This window comes from Aplidium turbinatum, chromosome 3 (assembly GCF_918807975.1).
Source record: "Aplidium turbinatum chromosome 3, kaAplTurb1.1, whole genome shotgun sequence".
NCBI lineage: Eukaryota > Metazoa > Chordata > Ascidiacea > Aplousobranchia > Polyclinidae > Aplidium > Aplidium turbinatum.
The window spans coordinates 5679973-5703851 of NC_137474.1; the positions used below are offsets into that span (position 1 = coordinate 5679973).

A 23879-nucleotide genomic window follows, 5' to 3' on the forward strand; every position below is an offset into this window, starting at 1 on the left:
GAAAGAAAGGCGACCCAAAGAAAGGAACTGGCTATCCTGCTCTTGTTAGTGCCAAAGGTCTAGTATGATGAGAACCTTATCTTTTCATTTCCCAAAGCTCAGTAACTAATAAACCTTTACCTTACCTAGATTAGTCACAAGACATTAGCTCTGTAAATTATTATACACATTTACCAAATAGTTGCATTGTACAAAAACTGATATTGAATCGAAACAGTAGCTCATGTCAATTTCAAGATATGTAAGTGTATGTGCAATGGTTGACTTGACCCATTGTATTTAGTTTGCAGTATTCTGCTCAATAGTTTTTTGAGTCTGATTGCATCCGTAGTAAAGTTTGTTTTGAGTGATGTTATTGCCTTTTTTAGTCTTTTTTATGTTGTGTGAACCATTTAAGTGTTTCTAGCCATGTTCTTTTAACCAAATCTGTAGTTACTAGTTGTCTATTATAACATGCACAGTAACAGTTTTGAGTTGCATAAGAATTGCACTGAATGTTAGCAATCATCAAAAACATGTTTTTATCAGTATTTTGCACTGCTTGAATACAGAGCATGTGGTTCTGGCGCAGTTTGAGTGACTTTCACCTGAATGATATGATCTGTATGCCACCGGTCAGAGATATTGTTGCAATGCTACAGGTAGTATAAAAAAAATTAAATCTTCAACTCTTAATAAGGTAAAATTGAATAGGTGATAGTAATGTTTTTTCTCTGATATACTGCAAACGAAGAAGGCGGCAAAGTCGGTCGACTGAGCACGTGACTACTTTTTTCTCGCATTTTTGCTAGACACGACGCGTGGTAGTAGTCAGCACAGAGTTGCCAATTTAGCTTTTTTGAAGCCAGATTTTGAGAATCTGGCTGTTTTTCAACTAGCTTGGCTTATTTTTTTTAAATAAAAAAAGCCAGAAAAATTAGGCTTTTTCTGGCTTTTTTTCATGTTTCATCGATTTTTTGTCAAATTAATAAAAAGCCAACATAATTTTGGCTTTTTTTGGCTTAATTTTATTTTTCGCGATTTTTTTTGGAAAAAATTCGGTCTGCGACAATTTGAGCAGTAATTTCTACCTTATATTTGGTTGTAGTGTTTGACCGAATTTCGTTTTGAGGCCGAAACTAGAAATTTTTCTAGTTGCTTGTCTTTTCATTAACTATGTTTCTGCGTTGTCGCTGAAGTCAAAGTTCGGTGGGACACTATTTGGTTGTGCACTTTTTATATGTGTATGTTTAATGAATACTAATTGGCTTTTTCAGCTGTTTTTTTTGCTGGCTTTTTTTGTGACTAGGTCTGGCTTTTTTTGGTGAAGACAGGTTGGCAACCCTGGTCAGCACGGAGAAGTCAGCATCCCAGCAAGCAGCAGTTAGCGAAATTAACGTTTTTTTGTTGATATATCGTGATCAAATGCTGATTCAACGTTTCTACAAAGTGTCTAACGCTTAGTGTTAGCTGGGTAGTTATCGCTATTGAGGCTTCTTTGGATTGCTACCTTGTCGTAGTTGAAGAGCTCGTGTGCCTCCGTGACCTAGAAGGTGTTTTTGCGCGTATTGTTGCTCTCACTGAAATCTGAAAGCCTTTAGTTAGTTTCAGTCTAAGCCAAAACACTTATCTTAATACGTCATCAGACAAGTGAAAAGTCAGTAAACTGGTCGGACTAGTGAAAAATCGTGCGAGCTAGTGAAAACGGGGAGCAACTAGTCCGGTGGGCTAGTGAAAAAAAAGTTAAGATCGACCCCTGTAGTTACTTTGCGGCATCACGGTTTATCGTGAAGCTTAAGAGAAACCCCTCAGAAAAGAGACGAATGAATGGCCAAAGAGTGGTTGAAGTTATCGAAGCTTGTCTATGAAGCATTGGAAGCAACATTTTCATTATATTTTGTAGTCTAGTGATAGCGCTTGCTGTTTAATGTTAATTTGCGTTGTGACATCATCTTGACACATTATTTTGCAACACACAATCCAGTCTCTGAATATTATAAACACTTGCGGTAGGTCATCATATTTCGTACCGAAGTATTTTTCTGACTTGTTTGTTAGAGTACCGGTAGCTGAGTATCGTTTGAAACTCGAAAGACGCTTTCGATTGTGATGACAACTACGACTTGCCTTGCATGTTTTGTACCAAGTATTTTTCAGGTCATTTCAATTTGTGAGCACGCTTCTCCAGAATGTCATGACCTACATATATACAGGGTCATCAGTATTTATCGTTACAACTTAAATTGGTTATATTTATGAAATGAAAGAAAATTTAGAATTTTTGGAAATGTATTATTGTGGAAAAAGCAATAGAGAGTTAATACACAAAATATTGTTCAATATGTCCTCCATCTGCGTCAATAACTAGTTGAAGACGTTTAGGAAAAGTCTTGCATGTGTCACGAATTACTTTGTGATGGACTTTGGCCCACTCCTTCTGCAGTTTCATCTTTAGAGCTTACAAACTTTGATGGTGAGTGGCTGAGACCTTGCTCTCAAGGTATGATCAAGGAGATTCAGATCGGGGGAAGATGGGGGCCATTCCTCTTTGGGAATGAAGTGCGGGACATTCTCGGAAAGCCACTCCCGAGTCTTTTTAGCCCCATGTGATGGTGTAGAGTCCTGCTGAAAAGACCAGGGACGTTTTTTGAAGTGCTTCTGGGCCCAGTGCAACAATGCGCCAATGAGGATGTCATCTCGATAGTTTTGCTGGTTCAATTTCACCCCCTGGTCAACAAAAAAGAGGGGTCTTTTACCGGACTCTGTCACGGCTGCCCAGACCATCACTGAGGCGGCACATTGTTTTCTTGTCACCACTCGAGATGCTTCATCCCCATCCCTCGACCAAACCCGATCGTTTTGGGTGTTAAAGTGATCTTCAACATCAAATTTCTTATCACTGAAAACGAGATTGGTAGCATGCCATCCTGAATGCAGGAAAGAAGAATCTAGGATCTTTGGAGTTGTTTATCAACAGCTTGAGCAGAAAGTTGTTGTTTCTTGGCATGCTTGAATGGAGACATCTTCAGGTCCTTTCGGAGTAAAGTTGACATGGTCCCATACGACACTCTCGACTCTTTGGCCAGAACCTCGATGGATGAAATAGATTGTAACGCTAAATATTGATGACCCTGTATAGGTCACCAATCGAATGAATGTCCGCAATGGGGAAATGAAGTAAAGTTGGGACAGACGCATGCGACCAAAGCAGAGACAAGTGTCTGTAATCCCAGACCATAATCTTATGTGCTAAACGTTGTACGGTATTGCAAACAAAGACGTTGAATCTATGTAAAATATTGCAATGATAAATCTAACAAAACTTTTGAAAAATCATTTGGTGATCTGCTTTGTTAAGTCACGATAAACCGTGTTGCCGCAAATTGCAAAATAATGTGTCAAGATGATGTCACAATGCAAATTAACATCAAACAGCAAGCGCTACTAGACTACAAAAAATAATGAAAATGTTGCTTCCAATCTCTCTCACACAAATTCCTCCCTTCCACAAATCTCATTGCCTCCCTTCCACAAATCAATCATTGTATTTTAAAGTAAAAATTAAAAGTAATATTTTATGATCTAAAACAGAAAATATGACTTTATAACGACTGACAAGCTTTGATGACTTCAACCACTCTTTGACCATTTGTTTGTCTCTTTTCTGAGGGGTTTCTCTGAAGTTTCACGATATACCATGACGCTGCAAAGCAACTAGATAAATTATATATGTTACCACCGTTCCGAACGGCTAAACTTTTGCTACCGTCGCCCACTTTGGCCGTCACTCACTTGGTCTGTCACCCACTTGACTCGTCGCCCACCTGGTCTCGCTCAAGTGGGTATCGCCCAGTTTGTCTTGCCTACTTGTCGTGTACCGAAAACTGCATGGGTATATTACTATATTTATAAGGGTATCATCCATAATTATACTGTATTAGCATTATAGTCAAGTGGGGCAAAAAATTGCAAAATTGACAAACTTTTGATTTTCTCGCTGAAAAATGGGCCAAAAAGTCCAATTTTACCCTCTATTGATCAATTTGATACTCCATTGATGTATCCAAAAAATTGGAGCACTATGTTTATTCTTTTTATTTTTATCGAATATTTTGTGTTGTTTTTTTTTTCCCCAGTGTTTGGGGCAATAAAAACCATGCACGGGGTAAAAAAAAAAACAATCAATTTTCACAGCAAATTTTGTTTGTTAAAAGCAACACAAAGCAGAAGAAATAGGTAGGCTATATAATATATATAATATACAGATGAAGATGAAATTGTAACATCTTGTTTAAACAAAGAAGTTTATGCATTATGAAGTTCATATTTACTTAGGAACACAAGTTTTTCTTTTACTTCCTCTTCTTTGGCAAAACCAAAATTTGATTTTGCACGTCTGGCAGCAGTTAACATTGCAGTTGAAAGGCCCCAAAGACAATTTTCAACGTTGAGGATATCTGTCCTCCTTTTTCGGCTAGTCCCAATGCACTGCATCTTCTGAAATTGATTTCTTGTGCAAAAACTAAAATTCAGCTTGCTCAACTTTTCCATCAACCCCGTCTCTAAAGACCTTCAGAAGTTTTCCCCAATAATATGTTCTTGGCTTCTCCCAAAACACTGCAAAGTACTTTCCAACATGCTTTTTGTTTATTTTCAATTTGTTCTCTTTTCTTTCCTCTGTTCATTTACACTTTCTTCAGTTACATCTTTTCTCTCTTCCTCTAAATCTTCCATTCCAACAACTATGTCTTCTCTTGTTTCGTCATTTATTTCTTCTGATTCATTGTCAGACTCTTCTACCATCCTTTGTATCTACTCTCCTCATGTCTTCATCCATTTGTCTGTAAATTTCTCGCTCTGTCCTTTTTTCTATTTCTTTCTCCTCCTCCAGGTTCAGTAAATTTATTTCTTATCTTCGTCTGCGTTCCTTTTCCTAGCTTTTCTCTTTTTTTGCGCTTGATCCATATGCTTCAAAGTTTTCAACTTGCTTTTTATATTCTTCATTTGTTAAAATGCCTCCATTCATCCTCACTTTTCTTTTTTTTCTTGTCATTAGTATGTCGTCCCCTTGATTTTAACACACTTTCTATCGAAATCGATTCATCTTTTGGCACGTCATGCGAGTACTTTAGGATCAATATCTAATCAGAAATTATCCTGAAACGACGCTACAGTGCTCAATGAGACGACCTCAAAGCTAATCATGTTGATGATGATGATTGAAGGACAAGTCAAGTTAAAGCATTTTATTTGCCTCAACATTCCTATTTGCCTATGGGTCATTCCATGTCAACTGATCCAGGCCCTGTCACCCAATATCTCAGATTTTTCTCAAATTAAACATACAGAAAGAACTTTTCCTTCTGATTCCAAAAAACTAAATTTTTTGAAAATCGGTTGAAGTTTCATGAAGTTATGGGCTATACAAAATGACCACTTTTTGTGTTCAACGAAGCGGAACAAACGCCATAAAAATGATCAACTCACTTCAAATTTTTTTTCCTATCATTATAATTGTCTTATTGTTATGAAAATTTGAAAATAGTTTGCCCAATGCATATTTTTTTTATTTATGAATAATAATTACAAAATATCCATGCATTTACCCCAGTTTAGGGGTTAAGAAAAAGGGTGGTCCTCAAAATCAATCATGCGTGACGCTAACTTAGAACGCTAATAACTCGACGTGTATAGGTGCTATTGACGTGTGTAATACATCACCTGAAAGCTCTTGTTGAGGAGATTTTACTCAAAAAATATCCACATGTTTTTTTGCTTCTTTTGAATAAAATGGCTATTTTAGTGTTTGCATGAAATATAAGTAGATTTCTATATTCAATACCGATTATTTGACTTTGCTTTAAAAATTAATATTCTTGATGCAGTGGAAATCGTGTTGGTAAGTACCTTTTTTGTGTTTAGGGTCTAGAACATATAAATATATTATTGTAATGGATAAATGTAGTGTTGGAGATTTGCTGAAAGTTGCTTGTCACAAGAAAATCTACCCTTCGCAGAAGCAAGATCTGGTAGCTGTTAACGCTCTTGATTCTGAAGAACAGGAGGTACTACACGTTCGTGTTCTTGAAGCCAACTCAAAGGAGGGCCAGCTTGAGACAGTGTGCATCTTCCATAAATATTACTACATTGACAACTATACCAAATTCGAAACTAAATGTTGTAACCCATTCAAAACCCACAAAAAAGCCATAAAAAACTCTAGTCTTCGAGCAATCACTTTGGACACTTACAGAAAAACAAAAAACAAGTCTTTAGCAGTCATCCCAGGAAAAAAATTATGTGCAAACTGCAGCATCAAAGTTATAGAATTGTGTGAAGAAAATAATTCAAATTATCCTCTAAGTTCAACAGACAGTGATATACAAGATGCACAAGTCCAGATGCATTCAGATCAATTGTTAGATGAAGCTAACACAACTTTAGAAAACCTTGAGCAATCACCACTGAAATTTCATGGAATTCCTTCTTCAAGAAAGGAAAACTATGCCAAAAGAAAACTAAACCAAGCTAACAAATCGATTAGAACAAAAGTTTCCAGAGTATTAAACCTTAATGAGGTAGATATGGAAGAAAAACAGGATATTGTAGATAAGAAAGATGATTGAAAAATTAAAGCCTTTGACGACATGATAGTTAGAATGGTAAATAAAATTCACGAATCTAACACAACAAGAGCAGAGAAAATTCAAATTCTAACAATGGCACCAAGGAATCAATCACGAGAACAAGTTTGCACAATGTTTAATGTAAGTGAAAGAATGGTCAGACAAGCACGTGACACAGAAAAATCAAGTGGAATCTGCTCAATGCCTGCACCAAGGAAAGGAAAGTCCCTCTCAGCTGATGTGTGTAAAATGATAACTGATTTTTACCAGAACAATGAATACAGCAGACTAATGCCAGGCATGAAAGATCGCGTCAGCATTAGGAAGAAACAGTATGAGCAAAAACGTTTAATACTCTGTACCCTTAAGGAACTCTATGCAGCTTTCAAAGAAGAAAATAAAGACATTAAACTTGGTTTTTCAAAATTTTGTACCCTCAGACCTAAATGGTGTGTCAGCGCAGGATCATCTGGCCCACATTCAGTTTGCGTTTGCACCATCCATCAAAACGTTGTTCTCTTGCTTCATGCTGCTGAAAGTGAGGAATGCTACAAAGATTTGATTCGTCTGGCAGTATGTGATTTGTCAAACAAAGAATGCATGCTGCAAAGGTGTGATCACTGCCCTGGAATGACAGTAATTCAAACAATGCTGGAAGAAAAATTTGAAGATATGGACGAAGAAATCAGATTCAAGCAATGGGTCAGTGTGGACAGAACTGATTTGGTTTCACAGCAGTTGCCAATAACAGAATTTATTCAACTTCTCATTTCAAAAATCTCTGCATTAATTCCACACCATTACATATCAAATGCACAATCTTCATATTTAAAACGAAGAAAAGAATCTTTGGCTAAGAATTCTTCATTGGTTTTGATGGATTTTGCAGAAAACTACTCATTTCATATTCAAGACGAAGTTCAAGGGTACCATTGGACCAATAAATGTTGTACTGTCCATCCAGTAGTTTGTTATTTCAAGAATGAAGAAAACCAGCTTATGCATGTCAGTATGTGTTTTCTGTCCGAAGAAATGCAGCATGATGTTGTAATGGTTTATTTTATTCAGAAAAATGTAATGAGTTTTCTGAAAACAAAAATTAAAGATTTCACAAATGCAGAGTATTTTACAGATGGATGCGCTGCACAATATAAAAACTGCAAGTCATTTTACAACTTATGTCAGCATAAAAATGACTTCAATGTAAGTGCCACTTGGTCTTTCTTTGCCACATCTCATGGCAAGTCGCCATGTGATGGAATCGGCGGCACTGTCAAACGATCAACAGCGATGGAGAGTCTCCGAAGGCCATTAAGCAATCAAATTACTGATGTTATGTCTATGATGGATCACTGTACTAAAATGCTACCTACAATCACATTTGTTTACATTTCTAAGGAAGACTTGGATAGCATAAAACCCATGCTACATAAACGGTTCAGCAAAGCATCTACAATCAAAGGAACCCGTGGATTTCACTATTTTGAACCAATCAGTTGTAGCCAACTTGGAATGAAGCGAATCAGTGATGATGCTGACTTTTCTTTAACTGTAAATTTACAAACAGACAAGCAGTCGTTTCTATCAGAGATTTGTCAAAATCAGTTTGTCTGTGCTGTATATGACCATAAATGGTATATTGGCTTGGTCAAAGAAACTGACAAAGACAACAACGACTTGCTAATGGAGTTCATGCATCCAAGTGGACCAGCACGTTCATTCTACTGGCCACAGCAGAGTGACTCATGTTGGGTTCCACTGCAACATGTTTTGTGTTTGATAGACATACCAAACTTGGCCACAGTACGAGGACAATATCATTTATCTAATCAAACAAAAGAAAAAGTCACAACAGCATGGGGAAAGTTTGAGAACAACTGAATGCTATGACTTTAATTGAAAATGAGTCATTACCAAGTTATATTTCATTGTTAAACACTACTGATTTGCAAGTATTTGAAATGTCGTGTGTATCAGTTAAATATTGCCGATACAAGGATACTGTAAAAACAAGACGATACCACCAATACCATCGATACATCCCTACTTCTAAGGCCTTGAAAATATCTAATTTGATGTTGTTGAAAGGGCGTCGGCAGAAAAATTTTTAAGGGGGGTGGGGCTTCAAGTAAAAGCGGAACGTCTCTAAATAAAAAGTCTTTTTAAACCTCCTTCAGCATGTGGCCGAATTTGGCCTCCTGCGCAACAAAATATGTAAAAATCAAAAATCCAGAGGGGGCAAGGCCCTCCTTGCCCCTTACTGCCGATGCCCATGTGTTGTTGTCTCTTTCTTTACAGCAGACTTACCCACTTTTCTTTTGTATTACCTACGGACTGCGTTGCATCAACACATTGTTTATCTGACCCTTGTGAAAATTTTGGAAGTCCCTGGGCTTTAAATATGCTTGTCATGACACATTCCACCTCCTTATTAGAAAGATAAGGTTTTCCACTACTTAAGTGTACAAATTTTTAAAGCAAAGCCTTTGAATCAGGACTGAATATAGAAATTTACTTATAATTCAATGCAAACACTAAAATAGCCATTTTATTCAAAAGAAGCAAAAAAACATGTGGATATTTTTTGAGTAAAATCTCCTCAACAAGAGCTTTCAGGTGATGAATTACACACGTCAATAGCACCTATACACGTCGAGTTATTAGCGTTCAAAGTTAGCGTCACGCATGATTGATTTTGAGGACCACCCTTTTTTTAACCCCTAAACTGGGGTAAATGCATGGATATTTTGTAATTTTTATTCATAAACAAAAAAAATATGCATTGGGCAAACTATTTTCAAATTTTCATAACAATAAGACAATTACAATGATAGGAAAAAAAAATTGAAGTGAGTTGATCATTTTTATGGCGTTTGTTCCGCTTCGTTGAACACAAAAAGTGGTCATTTTGTATAGCCCATAACTTCATGAAACTTCAACCGATTTTCAAAAAATTTAGTTTTTTGGAATCAGAAGGAAAAGTTCTTTCTGTATGTTTAATTTGAGAAAAATCTGAGACATTGGGTGACCAAATCCATTTTTTTTGGATCAGTTGACATGGAATGACCCCTATATAGTATAAACATAATGCTACCAGGACTGGTTAAACTAACACTGAACTGAGACTTCTGAAACTGGTAAATGCTTACAAGAAGGTTAAGCTTTTGAATGGCTACTTGGCAGGAGTTCAACAAGTGGAATGGTATATAAATCAATTAACTGAGGACAACACAAAATGATTGGAACGTGAAACTTCACTTGCCCTGTCATGAATCATCAGCACATTAGGATTAATGTATTTACTAGAGATCAGGAAACTGAAACAATGCAAGTAAAACATTAAAATGTGAGTTTAATTCCTTATATAGCAACCAAAATCGTTCTAAAATGAAAGTTATTAAAGGTGGGGTAAAAAAAACAAGCACAGGGAAAACAAAAACAACTGTTTTTTTTTGCCCCAACACATTGTATAGTTTTGGGGTAAAAAAAGACAACATAGAATAGAATGAAAGGTTAACAGCAATTAAAATTAAAGTACTCGAGTACAATCACACTAAAATATCATGTAATACACATAAAAAAATTGTGATTGTCAACAATCGTTTTCAATCCACAAAAAGTTTAGTAAAAAGCAAAAAACGTTTTTTTGGACAGTTTTTAGGTCAATTTAGTGATTTGCATAGTACTTAAAGATTACTTACCTCTAGACCTGTATTGTATGTTAAAAAACTATGCCAATAAATGATGTTTCTAATCATGCAAAACTTTTTTAAAAAAATCTTTCTTGGGGGGAGTTGGGGGTTGTCCTTTTTTACCCCAAGTACCCCTATGTTTTTTTTTTGCCCCAACTGACTATAATTATCGAATCCAACTTCTAATTTGCATTCACTGAATGTTAGCATTTGCACAACAATCTGATCTCATACCATAATGTTTGTCATCTCTGTGTCATTTACAGGTTTAATTTTGTTAGCACTGTAAGTGATATCTCTAAACAGCGCAACCTCAACAAAAAACACAAGAAATGACCAAGTCAAGTCACTATGTCCTGCCTACATGTTTGAGTTGAACTTGCGTCCCAATATTTATGGCAATATTTGCTTCTGTACCTACAAAGCTTTGCACCATGTGTACCTTAACACCCAAATGCCTTTGCTCTTGTTTTAATTTTTTTTTTGGTAAAGTTGTTGTGTCATTGCTTTACGTTTTGTTACCATAGTTATTATATATACCTACTATTCTGCTGCATTATCATGCAATTCTTGTCGGATTTGAAAATAAGGTTTTATAAGTAGTTACCAAGATGATCTTGTATTCTTGCCACATTTTGTATTTTCTCTGTATCATTCGAGAAAATTTGTCATCATCAAAATGCATGGTTAAATTTTTTCAAAGTTTTTTGTAGTGATATAACAATGTGGTAAATGTTTTTATTGGTCGAATATGTATTATGTATACAATTTACTACAATCTTGTATATGTATAATCAATGTAACTAATTATGCCACTTGTTTTCGCCTTGTTTGTTATGCCACTCAAAGGTCTTATAGTTTCATAGATGTTGGATATCCTTTTGGACTGTTTATTGGTGGAATTCTTGCAAGTATATGATATACAGTGAACACCACCTTTTTGTAATGCAAAGAAATTTATTTTCACACGAGGGTTTGATACTCTGTCAGAAGATACTTCATTTTCTTGATCACCTTTTTGTAATCATTTGTGCCATAGTAATAACAATAAGTGTTATGTGCTGGTTTTTACAGTGTAACTAAGATGTGCAAAAGTCAAAACTCTTCTAAACGGTTTCACAACTAGTTCGTAAACTACTTAGGGTAATAGGCTCTTATACAAGTTATACAGTATAGAGAGCATTTCAGATTTCAAAATAAACAGTCATAAAGCATTTTAGGATGGATTCAACGATTTATGGTTTTAAGCTTTATTGCTCAGTCCCTAATCTTAAGAATATGAGGGTTTACTGTACTGGAAATATTTGTGTTATCTGCACTTCTAAATGCACTTAATATGTACTATGTAGCTGTTGTTTAGTTTAGTCATAAACAAATATAACTAAGCAACAACACAACATTTCACATTATAAAAAAACAAACTAGGAAACGTTTTCGACTATGCATAATATGTTAAATGTTGTGTTGTTACTCAGTTATGTGTGTTTGTTTATGGTTAAACAAAATAACCTCTCTACTCAATTATAGTTTGGTTCCATATGTATTTTCAGTAGTATGGTAATTGATAAACTTTCCAGTTTTACTACTCTTAAACCATACTACTGTATCCAACATGTCTGTACCATAATTTTCATGTCATAATTTCATGAAATACCGGTGATACGTAATTGTTTTTAAGTGATTAGGATTTTTGTGTATATATATATTTATAACTGCAATGTATCTGTATCTATGACTGCTATTACTTGACTGCTCGTTTACTAGCCTACGGATAAGCTTTCTCATATGACATGACATGAATAAGTAGCAACTTGTTAAATTTTATTTCATGTTTGTATTGGCTTGCATAAATACTGTACAACATTTGTTCTCAGGTGGATTCATAAGTTTAAGATGTATGTAGCTTGAAAATGATGTTCAAAGCATATTTTATAGTTGTAGTTCTTTTTATTAAGACGTATGTCACTCACAGCCAAACTCACTGTATTCAAGATTGCTTCACAAGCAGTTTGCATGTTGAAGATTACTCAGTTACTCACCACGGTTTGCTTCGTGCTCTATTCAGGCTCAAAGCTACAAATCAAATTTGAGTGATTTATTTCCATCTCCATCTCAGAAAAAAAAAAATATTGGTATTTGTATCCAGATAACACTCGATATAAAAAGATTGCTTTAAACTTTTCATGGGGTCTACAACATGATGGAACAGTTAAATCTTTACATGGCTATCAAATCACCATGATTAGAAGTGGTGAGATCCCACTGTCAGTATTTTTCTGTATCAATGACGGGTCCACATCTTTTAGGTGCAGACAGTTAAGCGCCAGTCAAATAGGCGTGCATACTGTGGGTGTGGCGTCAGGATATTTAGGTGCGGAGCACTGTGGTGCCCTGCCTTTTAAGTGCTATTGCTAGTAAAGTCTGCAGATTATATCAGCTTAGCAGGTAGGGCAATGCTTTTCACACAAAAAGTTATATTGAACAGAAAAATATCTTGTTTGGTTGATGACTCAGTGATGTTCGGAAACTTGAATATTTTATTGATAAAGCTTTCGCTGACCCAAACCTGGACTAACAACAAACAAATGCCAAACATGCGCATTAAAACAACAAATAATATTTTTCTGTTTAGTGTAATATTTTGTGTGAAAAGCATTGCCGGTTTAAGCAGCTTCACCCACAGAAACCATGACATGTTTTTCTGCTCAATGTAATATTTTGTGTGAAAAGCATTGCCAGATAAAGCAGCTTCACTCACTGAAGCCATGACTAACAACAAATAAATGCATGCACATTAACAAAATAATATATTTTTCTCTTCAATATAACATTTTATGCGAAAAGCATTGCCCTACCTGCCAAGCTGATATAATCTGCAGACTTTACTAGGAATAGCACCTAAATGACTGGGCGCCACAGTGCTCCACACCTAAATATTCTGAAGCCACAGTGTGTGCGCTAGGGTGTTTCATGATTGTATGCAAAAAAATAATTTTAGATTTAGATGATGCATACCTCCTCATTTTGTGAGGTTGAAGGAGAAAATAAGAATTTTAAAGGTTTTAACTTGATTGGAGGTCGTTTACTGACCTCTCAAGGACTTGATAATTTTAGCATTATGGGGAAAGTGACGATTTATGTGAGGATGTGGGTAACTGCACCGGTGACCACATTAGCCCCAAGCAATGACCTATTGCTGTTGCAGCTGACAATTTGAACACGTGGATTGTCAGGGTCTGCTACTATTCGGTGAGTCCGATTCGGTGAGTTCCTAACCTCTAACCCCTAACCCTAAACGGCAATGATAATTAGGCTACGGTACCCGATAGTTAAAAAAAAAAATTGAAAAAATCCCTCGTTAAGGGATCGGACTCACCGAAACCGGCCATTCCGGGATTGTCAGGTGGCAAAACAAGCCATGTACAAGATGCGTGGCCATCTGTGGTATTTGAGTGAGGACCTCATCTGTCTTGCTCTATTTGATGATACCCTGCCCACCGATCAGAAACGTGAGCTGGTAGCAGCACTATCAAAACAGCAAAATCTAAGGATGTTTGTTGAGTGTGTCCTGATGACGTAGCATTGTTTAGTGCGATGAAGCTTGCTGACTTCGCTACGCTGCATTCATTGCGTTTATTTGAAGCACTCCACTTGCCACAGCTGATCCAGAAATGTGGGAAAGTCGAGATGTCTACAAACAGGGCAAGGAGCTTGTATGTGCACTCCGCGTAGTCAATGATTATGCCGAACGAGCAGTCAAGTTAGCCACAAATTTTAATCTTGCGCTCATTACCAACGAAGAACAACGACAATTGATGTGCCAGATTATTGAGTATGGTACCATCGTCAATTATTAGCAACAACGCCAGGAAAGAAAGACATTCTTGCCATGCTATGCAAAGGAATTTATTCTCACACGAGTCAGTTCAATCATAAATAGCTAAAAATCGATTTTGATCAGTTGACCAACTGATCGAAAACCCAATGCATAACCATAGGGTTACCGTATTCCATGCAATGTGGGTTAGGCCCTATTTCATGAAGTAATAAACAAACAAAACATACGTACCGTACAGGGTTAGTTTGGATACCGTATCAATAAATGTGTACCCGGATAACAGATATATCCAGATATTTATATTTAAATTAACCGGGAAATATATGGTAATCGTCAGACAAACGCTCTTCCAAAATTTAAGCAAACAGTTGTTAACCGACACACAGTTTATTATGAATGTCCACACATGTCATAGAAATAAAAAAGTCACAGATTTTCAACATTTATTGTACGGTAACAGCTATGGATTTTTTATGAAGCGCAACACATTGATTGTTAAATCGTGTAAACAGGAGAGAAGTTTGTTCCTGTAGTTCCAACTTTGCAAGAAGTTTTATTTTCTCATTTTCTCCTACTGCCATTTCTTGATCATAGAAAGTAGCCCAAAGATGCAGAGTTTTCATTTTTAAAATCCTTGAAATCCGTTTCAATATGTCTTAGCTTTAGTCAATTCAAAGTGTACATTCGAATTCAAAACTTATGCTTTTACTACAGTACTTTTCCTTCATTATTTTGTAACCCTAGCCTTCAGGGTTAGGTGAGGTTTTTGGTTGGAGTTAGATAAAGGTGAAGCCACAGGTAATCAGAAAAGACTTAAAATATCTACTTCACCCTATAGTTTTGGTCGATTCTAATCTATGACTTCATGGCATTTTTGACCACAGAGGAGACTAGACTTGTACGCCAGCTCTGTTTTTTCATTGTTTTACTAGTTTATGTTATCAAAGATAAACCAGAGATTTCAAATACGAGGTATTCCATTGATTACACAAGCCAACACACTTTTTGTGTCAGCATAGTAAATGTCATTCTAGGGTATATTTTGGGTGCTGAATTCAAAAATCACATCAGATTTTTTGTATCACATCAGGATTTTATGATATCTGAATGCTGTTTTGGTAAAAATGGGTAAAATCGACTCCTGATCTGTATTGGTAGACTATAGCGTTTCATGGAATTTGAACTCTTTTTTGTCAACAAGGTCTGTGATAAAGTCTAAATTCATCACGGTAAAGTCTAAAGTCTACACAAGAGATACAAACATAATATTAATGAAAACTAAAAATGAAAACAGTCTCTCTCTGTTTTTATTAATGAAAACATTGAGATATTTCAAGACCTGTTTTATTTTTTTTAATTTTTAATTTTATTGAAGTGTGGTAACTTGAACCCAATTCTTCAAAGTTTATCTGCTAACACTAAACTTTTAACGTCATTTTTTTTACAAGAGTAGGCTACATTGTTACTTTTTTCGTGTTAAGAAGTAGGTTTGATGGCTGTGCAAATCCCCAATACATATTTTAAACCTTTTGGTTTTGCCATCTTTTTCTTTTGTTGGTGCTACAGTTGTGTGTTGGTAATGTCATTTGTTATTATGTTTGCGCCAGCAAAGAAAAATAAAATTAAAGAAATTGAATAGAATAGACACTTAAAAATAGGTTCAATTCTACAGAAAAAAGAAAATTCACATGCGCATTTGGGAAACGTTACTCTGGACAAACTTTCGCTTGCATGATTTTTGTGACTGGTGTGAGTGGATTTAAGATTTCCATTGACCTATCGTCTTAGGTTTTCCACACAAGCTTTACATGCAGCATCTGTGAAGCCCATGATTTGTCCTGATCACCCAGGCAAATTTTAAAGTATGTAAGATATGCTTGTTTCACAAAACTTGTTATGGTTTGCCTTTGATTAGGAACAGTAGTAGCCTAAACTGCTACATATGTAACAAAGAACATCAGGGTCATTTTCACACTTTTTTGAAGATGTCATTCTGCTACTTATTCACACCACAAACAGAATTAACACCTTGCTAATATGAAAAAATCTGAATGCATGAAAGTTCAAATAAGAATGAGTCATAGACAAGTTTCACATACGCTTAAATCTCCATGTTCAGCGAAAAAGATAAAACCGATGTTATATATCAAAAAGTAGAATGGTATTAAGCATTCAGGCGAAAGTGAATGTAACCCTGCCGGTAAGGGGTGGTTTATGGACAATTCTCAGAAGGTACATAAGTTGGATGGTCTACCATAGACAGATGGTCCACTAGCCAGGTGGTCTAGGTGACTCGTTTGACCAGTGGATCATCTAGCTAGGGGGGCTTCTGACTAGTGTACCTTCTGAAGGTAGGTCGGTCACTCCAATGGTCATGGTGTCATCATACATCTCCAAATGTTACAAAATAAAATCATTTCCATGAATATGACAAATTTTCAAACACTATTGACTCATAAGGTCTTTATAAAACGGTAACAGTACAAGAAAATTTGGCCAAAAAGCCAATATTTTGAGAAAAAGTATCATGCAAAAATCTCAAAAACCTGATGTGATGGATAAAATCTGATGTGATTTTTGAAATCAGCAGCCTCTAGTCAATATATCCCAAATCACATCTTACATTGCAGACACAAAATTTTTTATCTTTTTTGTTGGCTTGTGTTATTTGAGTTACAGATTTTTGTGTAAAGAATTCTATTTTGTTGTCACAACAATCATTTTGAATAGCCTGAGATTTGTATATAAAAAATAACTAACTGTAGGCTGAACGCACTTAAAAGGAAACAGTGGGTCGGATTTATTTGACATAATCAATAGAATAGCTTAGCTTGCATAAAAATCAGAGCAGCTAGGCTTACATTTGCAGTTTTTGATCCTAATTTGACTAGTTATCACATAAAATAATTTCAAGTTATGTAATTGCCTTTGGTTTTTTATATGGACAAACCTTTAATATAGACAACCTTGTCTGATACAAATAAATCATAAAGCTTTGGTAGAAAGTTTGCTTTGTTGAACCATAGAGAAATAAAACAAAGTAACTTTAGCGGGTTTAACATGATGTATTACATACACAAATATAACATACTTAAAAATAAACTCTAACGTTTTTGATACGTATGTGTGTCCTCATCAGGAATTACATATCTGTAATATATCGGTACATACAGGGCTGCGATTTTTTGTTTCTTGTCGAACGACCAAAAATTCTGTGTTTGTTTGTCGAATAGTAATATGACATCACAAGAGTCAGATAAGCGTTTGGCCGCGAATTACCGCACAAGTTGTGTGGATGTACGTCAGAGTCACTTAAGTTTTTAATCGCATGCTGATTGAGTGATTGCAAAGAAGTATCAAGCGCTAAGTTGTCTACCTACCGGACGTGTATATTATTTGTTTTGCTCCGAGAAGAGAATTGTTTTAAACCCGAAACTGAGAATTGCAAAACAAAAAAGCCTTTAGACTTTATCGCTAGCGTAACCTACTGCGTGATAGAGATTTTTTCTTGGCATCTTTTTAGTCTCGCAGTCTCACTTAGTACGTTAATAGTTATGTACGTACCCGGTCCCGCACGCAAACATAGTTAGAAGCAAAATATGCAAGTTACCAAGAAACACAGCAAAGATAAAGCGAAAAATGAACTACAGATAAAAGAAAACAGAACAATACTGCGATAATAAGAAACAACGGCGTAATGTTACAGCGTTTAAGGTGTGCCGAGATGGCAAACAAGCCTCTTCGTACAACATTGCAACAAACTAAATGCAATCATGTACGAGTCATGAAACTAAATGCACTCAAGAACGAATTAATTAATAGCAGTGAACATAGGCGCTGACTTTTCAAAAAACCTTGGGGGGCGAGAAAGGTGATGACGTCATAACCATAACGCTATTTTACTCAATTAAAATAGTCTTTGATTAAGCTTACTGTTAACACTTAGGTTGCAAACCGAATTTATTACTATTTAGAACCGCTGCTTAAAACGATTAGTTTTACGCATGCAGTACGCCTCTAGTCGTAAATTTTTAATATTGTAAGCTCATAATTGGAACAGTTAGAAAACAAGCCGATTTATTTCCTTTTCCTGGGAGTGAATAACAACAATCAAGACAGTGAAGTTATCGAAATAAAATGCAAAAAAATCATGATCTCAAGCAGAGTGGAAACCCGCTATCAGTTTTATTCACCTCGTTTTGCTAATTACGTTCAAAGCGTTAACAGCGGCGAAGTGTTTTCTCTTCTGCTTTTTATCGAAAGTCTTTATAGTCTTTTATCGAATATAATACCGTTATACTCGAGTATAGGAGGTGACGGTATAGGTTGAGATGTTCGCAAGTGATTTTTACCTCAAAAAGACAGGTTCAACTTATACACGGAACAAGCTGTTGTCTTCAGCTCAGCAGTTTTCAAAATGAACGCATTTTTGCTGCTGCAAAATCATTGCAGATGTAGATTACGGAGTATAAAATAGTGTGGTCCGAAGTAAACGTTTTAAATACGTTTATATGCAGTGATTCAAACTTAATTTTCAACATTAACGATTTCTTGCCAATTCTAAACTTGATGCACTTGTTGAGCAATATGCAAAGCTCACGAGACAAACAGCAGAAAGAGCTGTTTTAAGATATCACTTTTTTAATTTTTGCGTGTTGGATATAATCGTTCTTATTACGTAACATTCCATGATCGTTGAAGTCGATGTCAAACCTTAGCGGCCGCATAAAACAATGATGTCAGGTTGGCTAGGTGATAATAGCAGTAAGAGACGTCGTTAATGCATGCAATATCTGCGACCTAGACCATTTAAACACCTTTTCTTTTATCGGTTTTCGATTTAATTCTCACACATTGCGAACAAAACAATGCGTTCTTTTGAATCATAATTGATGCAGGCTTCGAAATTCACCGCGGACACAGCGGACATGTCCGCCGTCACAGCATGTGATGTTTGCGGGAAGTACCGTCTAGATCGGTCATATTTGTCCGCCGAGAAATAACACAGGAACTAGCGATACAAATCGTCATTGCATAGCACCAACGTCGAACAATTGTTGCAAGAATATAATTTTCCGTGCATTCTAGCGAGCATCTAGAAAATGTGAATACTGTATCCTTTAGCTTCCATTCAAGCAGGAAAACTTTCGATTTTTACATTGCTTCAACGATTGATGACATTGAATCAGCGTAACAAAAGTAAATTCTTTGCTAAGAATCGATGGGAGAACAGGTACTTCTACACCAATCACGCGCAATTTAGTTCAAGTTTTACCTCACAATGTCTGGCTTTGATCTCCGAGTAATATTGATAAGGCAAGGTTGGTTACAATATTAGATTATACGAGTAGGGTATTACAGCAAGATGCAGCAAAGTTTGTTAAGTTTTGGTATTACGACAGTAAGAAAGAAAAGGCCCAAGGAAAATTTGCTTTCGCTCACACGACACGCAAAAGTAAACTTGAAAAAAAAAGTCTGTGAAACTTTGCACAGCAGAAAATAGTACTGTAGCGTTAGTGTAGATGTTATCTGACTCGTGCCCTGAGCATTGTGATGCAATAAGCCACACGACCTAGTTCTGTGGAAGTTAATCAGTTATGCGGCGTATTAATCAGCTACACGGCGCTTGACTTTTCAAGCGCACGTCGTTGGTCTGATGAAAGCTTTCAGAGTGACTTCACTGAAATTTTAAAAATTCTTTTAAAACCGTAGCTATAGTTCTTAAATGGCGAAGAATTATCAAGATAATGTGATTAAGCATGAGGAATGACAGTCGACGCTAAAACTGGTGTGTCCGTCGTGAGACTTAATTTGTTCGCCGAGAAAGCTGTTCAGACCAGACACGTTTGTCCGCCAGCAACAAAAGCGAATTTCGAGGCCTGTTGATGTCACAGATGGTTAGACCTTCTTGAAAATAGCTTGTCTAATTTAGCTGGTTTACTTAATATTGATCTCGCGTGAAGCGTGGCTTTTAGCAGGGGGGTATGTTAAAATTAAAAAAATCTCAGTACCCCCCAAAATTGTGCCACTGGGTGTAAAAAAATATATTATGAAAAAATTTTTGGGTTGCCCCTCCGGGAACTCCTCGCTACCGTGGAATGGCTGGTTTCGGTGAGTCCGATTCGATGAGTCCGATTCGATGAGTCCAATTCCTATTCGGTGATTTTTTCAATTTTTTTGTAATTATTGGGTACTGTAGCCTAATTAGCATTGCCGTTTTAAGGTTAGAGGATAGGGTTAGAGGTTAGGAATTCACCGAATAGTAGCAGATCCTCGCTACCGGGGAGTCTAACGAGCGATTTCCAAAATGCATGAGATTTGACACCTAACTTTTGAACCGGTGGTCATAGAAATCTCAGACTAGTCTCAAAAGTTTTGTCTTGAAAAGTTAAGATAGGAATGTAACAGTTTCAGAAGTGTCACTGTGTCAGGTGTATAGTTTGGCCCGTACAAGCCCATTTTGTCCCAAAATGACCCATTGAGCCTACCACGATGACCTACAAAATCGAAAATCTGGCATTAAGTGGCCTTAATGAGTTGGAAATGGGCCTAAAATTTTTGATTAATAAGCTATGATAGGGTTGCAATGTTTTTGCATGAGTCAAATATGCCCGACTTAACTATGCTTCAAGCACACCATTTCCTGCAAACATCAGAGTGTGTTACTTCTTTTTCATCAATTGATATGTTCAAATCAACATTACCTAAACCAACAATTCTCAGCTCGATCGATGTTTGCATGCAAAAACACTGTAACAAAGTTAAGAGCTTGCTTGAATGCTTGCTCTATTCCTTCAATCTTTTGCAAAAGGCTTGGCAACTCAAAAAGGGTCTCTGTTTGGTTTCGGTCCTGCTGCAAATGAGGACACAGGATCGCTGTTGAAAATTGGATCGGCAAGTGATGAATGACAATGTCCTACAGAAACTGGATAATCTGCCAGTTCACAACCTGGGTGAAGAACGTAGTGTCGGATTAGTCAGGGATATCTATAACTACGGGATTGGAAACTCTATCCAGTGCTATACATCAGTAGGGTCATCACATTACTACGATTACAGAGAGATTAACAAAACAAAATACCGACTAAAAGATACACAAAATTCGATTTTACAATAACAATACAAAATGTACACTCACATTAAAACTTAATTGATTATAAAAGTACATTTACGCTGCTAGAAAAAAAACGATGAATCCAAAAAATGAATGAATGTAACGAGTCCAAAAACCGCCTACTGTTGTTCTTTAGCATTTTGCGTGCTGCAAATTGGATCAGAAGTAAACGAGGAGTGTTCAGCAATCAGTGAAATATGCTGTTGTATCATCAACTTGTTCACAGACCAATCTAGTACGAAACTAATCCGTTTACGATGTCATCTGAACTAAAACCAATAGTCATTCTGGAAATTTTTTAAGCAGCAAACAAAATACAACATGACTGCACTAATGGAATACAAACAAATAAACAAACCAGGCAAGCGTAGACCTTACAATTTACAGCAGGTGAATTGATTGTTACACTTTTGGTTGTTCGTTTAGCCTAATACTTGCTGCCCTTTGAGGTCAATTTATGTGATTACTTATCACAGCAGCGCACAAAGAAAAGTGACCCTACTGGTGTATAAAATGGTTTTCAGTTCCACAGAGTTTCCAATCCCGTAGTTATAGATATCCCTGGATTAGTGAACTACAAGATAAATATTTATGGTAAAAGAAATCTTGATACAGTCTCCAGAAGTGTAGTTCTCAATAAAAGCACGGATTTACTTGAAAATATTCTGAAGATTGACAAAAAAAAATGGGAAAAACCAGTACAAGACAGCAACGAAATTAGACTGCAATGGAATGAAAAGATGAAAGCTTATGAATAAAAAGGTTACTCTGAAAAAGAAGCTCTTAATAGCAGAGCAATGTAAACTTGCTGATTTAGATTTCCTGAAAGCGCAACATCCACCAGGGCCTTTTACCACTTTTGAGGAAGTGAGTGCTTACCTTCAAAGTGATGCTGTAACAGATCACATGAAGAACAAAAGACTTTGCACTGAAGTTCGCTATGCAAAGAAGACATGCCTCTCACTAAAATCAAGTGCTTCAATATTCCAACTGAAATGAGACTATAAAAATTCCAGATTTGAAGACTATGCCAACAACCTTATCAGCTAGTTAGATAATTCACGTTCATGGGATTGGGCATTGTTCAACTATAACAATGTCAGACCTCCAAAGTGTGCTTTGTGCTATGCATTTGCTTACAGAGGCAAATTAAAGCTCCATATCAAATGACCAGGAATCTGATTCTGCAGCACCAGCCTATCAAGTTGGTGAGTTCGTAGCTGCCATCTGGATTGAAGGAAGCGAATAACACTATTGTATCTTGCTAACGTTGTTGAAGTTGTGAATGATGATGCCTTACTACTTACAATTACATGCTTCAAGAAGGTTGGCAACAGTAGAGATGGAGAAATATGGATTTCCCCTGAAAATCCTGAACTTCTTGTTACTGATCAGATCATTAGATCATTACTGTTAATGTTAATGATGTTAATGTTCTTGTTAATGTTAATGTTCTTCTTAATGTTCTTGTTAATGGTCAGATCATTACTGATCAGATCATTAATTATCAGATCATTCATAATAACTTGGATGTGTCGACTTGTGTCGACTTGTGTCGTATGTCAGGTCTGGCCGAATTAAATGTCGCGTTTCAAATGAAACAGTTCAACTATTGAATGAAGCTCTTAATAAAAAGATAAAAAAACACTAACTAATTTGATATCTGGAACTACACAATACTTCCATAACATTGGACCTTTGAAACATAACTACTATTATTATTTATTTGCGTCAGACAAAGCTGTCCATATCCAAAACAAAACAACGAAATAATACACAAACTGCAAATGCATAAACAAACAAACTACCGGTATCATTTAATATTACATAGCATCCTGTTCTTCTTATTTTATCAGTATATATACTGAATATATATATAATACGTCGCATTGGTAACTGACACATACATATATATTTATATTTCAAAAGAGCAAACATGGGCAAGAAAATTGAAAATGCTTTATAATGACTGGCTGTATGCTTATATTTCAATTTTTACAACATTACCCAAAACTTCTCTGATTTTAAACGTAATGACGTCTTATAATCAATAAATTTTCTACAACTAGACATGCATGTTATGTTTCATTTGAAAGTACTAATTCGAATCATAACGTTTTAAACAAAAAATTATCCCGATTTCAAACTTATTAAGGTAAAATTTTGAATTTCATACAATCACGATAGGCCAAATAGACCGTTCTGGGCCAAAATGGGCCTGTCCATACACCTGACACCTTTGAAACTGTTACATTCCTGTCTTAACTTTTCAAAACGAAACTTTTGAGACTGGTCCCAGCCTTTTATGACAACCGGTTCAAATTTTAGCTATCAAATCTCATGTATTTTGACAATCACTCATAAAAACCCCCGGTAGCGGGGAGTTCCCGGAGGGGAAATCTAAAATTTTTTTCATAATATGTTTTTTCACTCCCAGTGGCAAAATTTTGGAGGGTACTCAGAGTTTGTACTCAAAATTCGTATTTTAACATACCCCCTACTTTTAGGCTTTGCCTTGAAGTACCTGGCGCAAGAAAGTTTACGTAAGTCGGCACTCTTATGATTGCATCACGTGATGCTCCCCCGATTGTTCTTTGACCTAACGACATTTAGTCCTCTCTCAGTTTTTT

General features: G+C 36.1%; 1 long non-coding RNA gene across 1 annotated transcript in view; it reads left to right on the plus strand.

The window, feature by feature from the left end:
• Positions 1-391: 391 nt before the first annotated feature.
• Positions 392-23879, plus strand: part of LOC145766928 (uncharacterized) — a 34234-nt gene continuing 10746 nt past the window's right edge. The window contains exon 1 of the long non-coding RNA XR_014288729.1: positions 392-693. This is a non-coding gene — a long non-coding RNA (uncharacterized LOC145766928). The remainder of the gene's footprint in view (positions 694-23879) is intronic.